Raw genomic sequence first — 8,020 nt, forward strand, 5'->3', positions numbered from 1 at the left:
GCATGTGCAGTTGAAAGATAACCTAGTTTTTATTTCAGAATCAAAATAATCTTTTTTAAATCAGTAGTGCTGAAATGAAATGGTGTGGTTATATAACTGGATTTCTAATATTTTGATGAACTATTAAAATAAAAGCTAATTAAACTAAATACATCCAGACTTTATATACTGGTATTAAAGCAGATTCTGGTAAGTTTTCACTGATCAGTAACTTTAGCTTCCTTAATTTTTGATTTGCATAGTTACACATGAAAATTCAAATAACATATCAGTTCCTATAGCAGAATGGAAAATAAATGCATATTTATAAGCATCCTCAGATAACTTATTAAAGTGATACTTCACCCAAAACAGAAAATTCTTCCATTATTCACCCTCATGTCATTCTGAAACCTGAGACTTTCTTCTGCAAAACAAAGGACAAAACAACATTGGACCCTATTAAATTTAATTGTAGGCTATGGGCAAAAAGAACACTGAAGCATTTTTCAAAATATATTTTGTGAAGAAAAGTCATATAGATTTGGAACACCATAAGATTGAGTCAATAGTGACAGAATATTTCTTTTTGGGTGTTAAATGTATTTTATCAGAGATAAATACTGCCCTTCTTATCAGAGTTTCATAATGAAATATGTGTCCATTTATTTACACTAGTTCTTGCTTCAGCATTATGGGTAAATTCCATTCACATTCATACCAGACACCCAAGCATAAGCAATGATGTGTGTGTTTTTGTAGAAGGGCCAGAGTAAGGTATACCCGCGAGAGAGATTTACTCCACAGCTTGTTTAGATTCCGAGAAATATGTTAATATTTAGAATACATGTATATACATGCATTCAGGAACCACCGAACAGTCTCTTCTCACAACTCCAAGTGGTATCTCCCGCTATGTTCTTTTTACGGTATTTGGGAAGTCTCCGCCTTTTCTTTACACTCGTTCAGGCCTACCTCTTTTTCCTCCCTCCCTTGTGTTTTCAAAACAAAGCTGCAGTCAGTGAGTCATTGCCCCATTTGGTCAAAGCCAACGCCCGTCAAAAACACAAAGCCCTCGGTTTCAGAAAGTTCCTGACCAACCTCTTCCTAAAACAACCGGTTTGAGAATTTGTTTTTTGTTTTTTACACATAATTCACATTAAAGGGATACTCATTAATCACTTACCCCCATGTCGTTCCAAACCCGTTAAACTTCGTTCGTCTTCAGGAACACAATTTAAGATATTTTGGATGAAAACCTGGAAGCTTGAGACTGTCCCATAGACTGCCAAGTAAATAAAAGTGTCAAGGTCCATAAAAGGTGTACAAGGTTACAAAAAGTGTTTCTGTCACTTCGTATAACCCAGATTGCATGTCTGATAGCAGATGGGGTATTCTGACGACGACTTTCATACCTTTTATGGACCTTGACACTGTTATTTACTTGGCAGTCTATGGGACAGTCTCAAGCCTCCAGGTTTTCATCCAAAATATCTTAAATTGTTTTCCAAAGACAAACGGAGTTTTTACGGGTTTGGAACGACATTGGGGTAAGTGATTTATGACAAAATTTTCATTTTGGAGTGGAGTATCCCTTTAAGCATTATGCATGCAGTCTCCACAGCTTTTTTTAAATATATATGGACATGTCTGCACATAAGACACAGTTGCAGCATGTCTCTGCAGGATGTTTATGTTTTACTGCTGTCAGTATCGGCTTCATTTGAGGCATTACAGTAAATCTGCTCACTTCTGATTTGCTAACCCTGGGGAAGCAATACTCTGCTGAGCCGCCTGTCGCGTGTCTAGATATGCTTATGTTTCGACTTCCCTGAATTTTGTAAATTTACGGTAAGCCTGGCCATGTTGATACTCCTGTTGAGGACGCTGATGACTACGATTAACAGATAAGTTTTAGAGCCGCGAGATAACCAGGCATCATGGACATAATATGTGTGTGTTTGTGTGTGCATCTGACCAAATAACTGAAAGTAATGGGACTCCAGAGGTGTTGTGTGTGCTGGGAAACAGTCCAGTCCTCTCGTGTGTCAGTCCCATATTGTGGTTGACTTAACAGGAAAGGAATGTGAGGCCATTTTTTATACATCCTGGCCCGCTGCAGGAGCCCAGGGAAGACTGCAAATGTGTGCGTGCGTTCATATAGGCCTTTGTGTCTGAGAGGATAGATCCACTCCTTGTTGTGAAACGCACAACATCTATGTAAAGTCTGTAATCAAATCAGCCTATAATCATGCAGAATGAAAACATTATGTTAACAACATGTCACTGAATTTGTCCTATTGAAAGCAAAATGGCAAACTAACACGCTCTGGCTGTCATCAAAACACTGCTGCTGGTAGCTTCTTTTCTAAAAGCAAATAAGTTGGACCTTTTTTGTTGCTCCTTTATACTCTCTCCGCTTAAGCAAATGATGTCAAGTGTTCAAGTAGGCTACTTCTGTGTGCCCTATAATTTGCACTTGAATGCTTAACTTTATGACATCTTCAGCATGGAATACTGGCAATATGGACCTTGTCATGTGCATATAGTACATGTGCACATCAAAATACTACAGTGAAAAAAGAAATTGGTGTAGGATTTACTTAGAAACTGTTATTGCTCAGAAATTGCTAGTAAGTTTCATGTGTGCCGTGTCAGGTTTTATTTCTTATAAAACATATAAAGCCTATAGAGAGAGAGAGAGAGAGAGAGAGAGAGAGAGTGTAGCTAAAGAAGATAATGCACTTAAGAGGTAAAATAGCATTTATAAGATTAAAGGGGTCATGAAATGGAGAATCAAAATGTTATTTATATTTACACAAATATGAGGTTACTCTCCGATAAAAACATACTGCATGCTTCCAAACTCAAAACATAACTCTTCTTTTCTACACTTCTGAAATGTCCGGATTTGAAATCGGGAGAAACTTGATGTCATGATTTCCTCTCGACACGCTCCTAACATGCGTCATTGTCATATGTTTATTGTTTATTTTGATCCCCATTAGCTTCCACAAAGTGGTTGCTAGTCTTCCTGTAATATGTAATACGTAATATGTAATCAAGGAGTTGTGTGATAGTGGTGTTCAGTAAATAAATACCTTTTTGGTGCAAAAACTTTGCAACTTTATAAACTAACTTCGAGAAACAATATAAAAATCTGAGACTGCATTTCATGACCATCATGACCGTGATCGGTGTAATATTAAGGGCTTATGTACAGACATTCTTTGTCAGGTTAAAGAGGTTTACTGCTGTTGAATCGAGCCAGTGACTAATCGATTAACTTCACATTGTTCCTGTTAGTAGTTGTGAAAACCACCTGTTCTCTATATTGTGATTATATCATATAAAGAAAGCGATCAAAGAATGTTCTCTCTCTAATCGCTGGAGCAGTCAATTCAAGATCAGTGCAAGTCTATCAGTGATATGATTTATGCATTAAATATGCATAACTCCTGTTAGGGAGACCAGATTTCCCAGACATGTCCTGCCTGGGATTTCTAAATTGCTTAAAATGTCTGGATTTTGGCTTTGTTTTTCTATTGACATTCTCTATAGTCCTAATATATTATATATGCATTTATATTGCTTTGGCTGCTCTCTGTAGATCCCACCTTTTTGCACACTGCTGGTCAAACTACTTTTCAGTCATTAGCTACCTTCAGCAAGAAAAAACAAAAAACAAAAAAACAACTGAATGTTAGGTAATTTTTAGGTTAGGTCAATTTTCATTCCAGTTATAACATTCTATTTAAATATGCAATAGATTATCAAAATTCTTATTATTAACATTTTTAATGAAAAGAAATAAAGAGTTAATGTTTTTATTGTTTTTGACTCATGAAATCTTGTAATTTAATAATAATAATAAACAAAGTTACATAAAGACCAAAAGCAAGGATCTGATATGCAACAGTTTACGTTAATTTAAAACTTTTATTTTATCTCAGTTAAGTCTGCACTTATGAGGATACTCCCCAAAATAGTCTTTTGACTTAATTTTGTTTGCCCTTTCAAGTGCTCAAGTGACTCTTTGTGTGCATAAAAACAGTGCTCGAGTATAGTTCTCTTTCACAACTTCTTGTGCTTGGTTTAAAATCATTTGAATACTTAAATATGAAAGACCTAAAAACACATGCATATGATGAACTTTCGTGATTAGTCCAAATAAATTATTAAACTGAATATGGAAATGTTCCCCAGGAATTGCACCACAAATTATTCTTGAGCACCAAATCAACTTATTAAAATGATTTCTGAAGTATCATGTGACACTGAAGACTGGCTACAGAATGGCTACAGAAAATTAATTTTTGCCATTACAGGAATAATTACATTTTAAAATATATTAAAATAGAAAACAGTCATTTTAAATCTAATAATATTTCTAAATTACAGTTTGTACTGTATTTTTTCATCAAATAATGCAGCCTTGGTGAGCATAAGAGATTTCTTTTCAAAACACTGAAACATCACTGAAACACCAACCCTAAACTTTTGAATGGTGGTCTGTGTTGTTAGAATTTTTTCACATTTTTTTTTTTACTAAATGTAGTAACAAATGAAAAATTGCACACACACATTCAAGGTACACTTTCAGAGACAAGTATTGTATATTGTATGTGATTTCTCAGTTTATGTTGGATGGTTTGAATAGTCCAGACATAATTTTTTTTTTTTTTTTTTTTTTTAAACATTTCCTCACCTTGTCTGACATCATGCTCACCATTTCTGGGTCCAAGCACTCTATCATATCCCAAAAGTACACAACACATGGTGCTAATATACAATGCTGTAATACAACAAAAGAAATTATGATCCTAACCTCTATCTCCATAACGAAATCGCAGTTGGCCAGACAGTGATTCATCTTTTATGAATCATTAAAACAATGTTGTCCGGGGCGCCATAAGCCTAGAGACTTTAGTGTACACCGTGACTTTTTAAAAGCTTACAGTTTAAAGGTGTGCTATAAAAGAATAGTGCTCATAAACCGCTGCTGAGATTCTTCACTTGAAACGGAGTTGGAGGCTTGGAACTGAAAATTGCACTCATATCAAGTGGATAATATCAATTCAGAATGGAACTGCCTATTTGTTAGTTTTATTTATTTATTTATTTTTTTACCAGCCTTAAAACTATTTTTTTGTTATTAAAAATGTTTTACATAGTCTATGAGAGTCAGTTTTCTTCTACTTTTTCTTCTATTTCTCCCCCATAATTCTTATATACATTTTTACAACATATATATTTGTTGCTGGTGCAAAAAATGACATACATTTTTACATTATATATATATATATATATATACCAAAACAAAACAAAACAAAGATATAATAAATACACAGAATAAACTTTACAATTTTAATAACACATTTCACCACAAAAAATCATATAAATAAATATATATAAACAAAACTAATCAATATTATTTATTTATTTTTTTCTCTTTTTTTTGGCAGTGTGATGCCATTCACCAGAAAAAGAAGCTGAACAAAAAAACAATAATGTGTCTAGTGCAAACATGCTGTGTATTAAAGCCAGACACTGAATTCCTAAATCACCCGCCTGAGAGAAGACAGACACTGATCCAGATTAGGTGTCTTTACCATGAACAGTCTACTTTGTGCAAGATCTGCTGGTTGGACCTGTGTTCCCTGTCGGAGAGGAGTCACAGAATGCAAGCTGGGATGAAAAGAGGCCTCGTGGGACAGATTTACAACAGGGACTTTGTGGTCAAACAGCTAATGGTTTGAGGAATTACTTGAGTATGTCTGAAAGAAAGAGAGAGAGGAAGAGGAGGGGCTGCTGTGCAGGGGGCAAGAGAAAGGGCAGAGATTCCCTCTGTCCTGATTTCAAACTGACAGTAGGGCCGTAAGGTTGTGTTTTTGTTTGGTCATTCCAGCTCCTTCCCTGTCCTCATTTCCATCTGTTCTTCTCTTGCTCTTCATGCCGCCTTCAACTTCCCGTGTATGCACACATGCACACACACTTGCAAAGAAACAAAGTCCAACTATCCCCTTCCCCATCTAACACACATGGCTCCCATTCCCTTCATACCTCCCTGTGCCATCAGAGCCCAGTTTCCAGGAAAGAGGCTCTTTAATTGAGTTGACTCTTTACTGCTCTTGCAATGTGTGTGTGAGAGAGAGGACACATTTAGACAGGAAGGGGAGGTGCAGAGCGGGAGCTCATGCACAAACTCACACGTTCCTTTACTGTAAGAACTCATTTCCCCCTCCTAACTGCTCGCTTTCTTTCTGCACCCTCTCCTTCTCCATCCCATCAATTTTCGCTTTGTTTGGGGAGCGTCTGCACAATTTTGGTTGTTGAACTCTACACTTACACATGAAACATGCACATTTGAAATGCACTAATAGAGTTATCTTATTATCATGCAATATTAGTGCATGTTTGATTGACCATTAGCGTAGTTTATAAAGACACATAATAAGATAAAATCTGTCACAACATGCACACTCTTCTGGCGTCATGTATGTCTGGGGATTTTTTAAATTAATAAAACAATATTTTTTCAAGGCTGGTAATAAATATTGATGGCCAGCTTTATATACATATATATATTATAATTTTTTTAAATAAGAATTATGTAAAAATAGGAATGATAAAAGTAATACTATAAAAATAATTTTCAAGTGTCATAAGAATATATATATATATATATATAAGGTATATATAATGAATGCATTTTTAGGAAACAATGCTAAATACATTTTTTCAAGGCTAGTAAGAAATGTTTATGGCTACTCTTATATAGACAAAATTTATATAAAATATCACTAATTTATGTATGTATGTATGTATGTATTTTATGGCTTGTACAAAATGTGTAAGGCCAGCTTTAAATAGATAATACATAAATAAATTTTTATAATTTTTAATTTTATAATTTTTTATAATTTTTAGTAGTAGTGTTTAAATATAATAAAACAATGGAAAATGCATTCTTAAAATTCTGAAGAAAAAAAGAATTTATGGCTGGCTTTATATGAATATATATTTTTATACAAATATCATGAAAAATAAATAAAAACAATAAAATAATTGTAAGGCATGTAAGAAATATGTACAGTATAGTCAGCTTCAAATCAATCGATCAATAATGTAAAATACCTTTTCAAGGCTGGTGTGAATCATTTATGGTTGGCTAAGCTTCATCTTTAAAAATTATGTTCAATTGGCAAATTCCCAATAATAAACTACACTACACAGATTCCGAAATATTTCTACTTCAGCCTAAATCATAATTATTTCTCTTTCTGTTTTAAGCTGCTTACTTTGAGGTTTCAGTTATGTTGTGAATCCCAAATTTTCAAAGTGGCGCCAACATTTGGCCATTGTATACTGTAACTTTAGAAGACAAGGGAAAGTAAACCTGAAACCTGCGCTACCTGGAACAGTGAGTTCCTCTTTTGATGGATTTCAAAAGTTTGAGGTTTTATGTCAAAAATAAGAGCCGAATAAGTCAGCAAAAACGTGCAGAAATGTGAAGATTACAAAAGTGTTAAATATCTACAAACATGTTTCAGGTTTTATTATTCATGTAGCCTATTCTCCAGAAGCAGCTTGTTATGTATGACCCTGTGTGTAGGTTCATGAAAGATACAATGACTTTGTGCAAGCTGATCTCAAGACAGGAAACACATATCGCCCTAAACAATAGAACAGACAGACTTTCTCACGTTCAGCCTCTCTTGATCAGACATCCCTAATTTCCACACCGTACTCAGATTACAACTGACTGTTATAGAGCACAATAGTGATCGGGAAGTATTTTTCCTATTTTTCTCCATTGACGCATTTACTGACTTTAAATGTCTATCTTAAGTGGAGAACAGAGACACAGAGCTGAAAGGACGTGATGATCATCAAAACGAATTCTGTGTTGACGAGGTCAACAGCTAACCTGTGTTGCAGGCAATGTGAGTTTTGAATTGTAAACATGAAAAATAAAAAAAGATCCAGCCATGAAGTTCAAACCAAGCCAAGCAACCAAAATGACATAGACAATGAAAAA

This window comes from Cyprinus carpio, chromosome A12 (genome assembly GCF_018340385.1).
Source record: "Cyprinus carpio isolate SPL01 chromosome A12, ASM1834038v1, whole genome shotgun sequence".
NCBI lineage: Eukaryota > Metazoa > Chordata > Actinopteri > Cypriniformes > Cyprinidae > Cyprinus > Cyprinus carpio.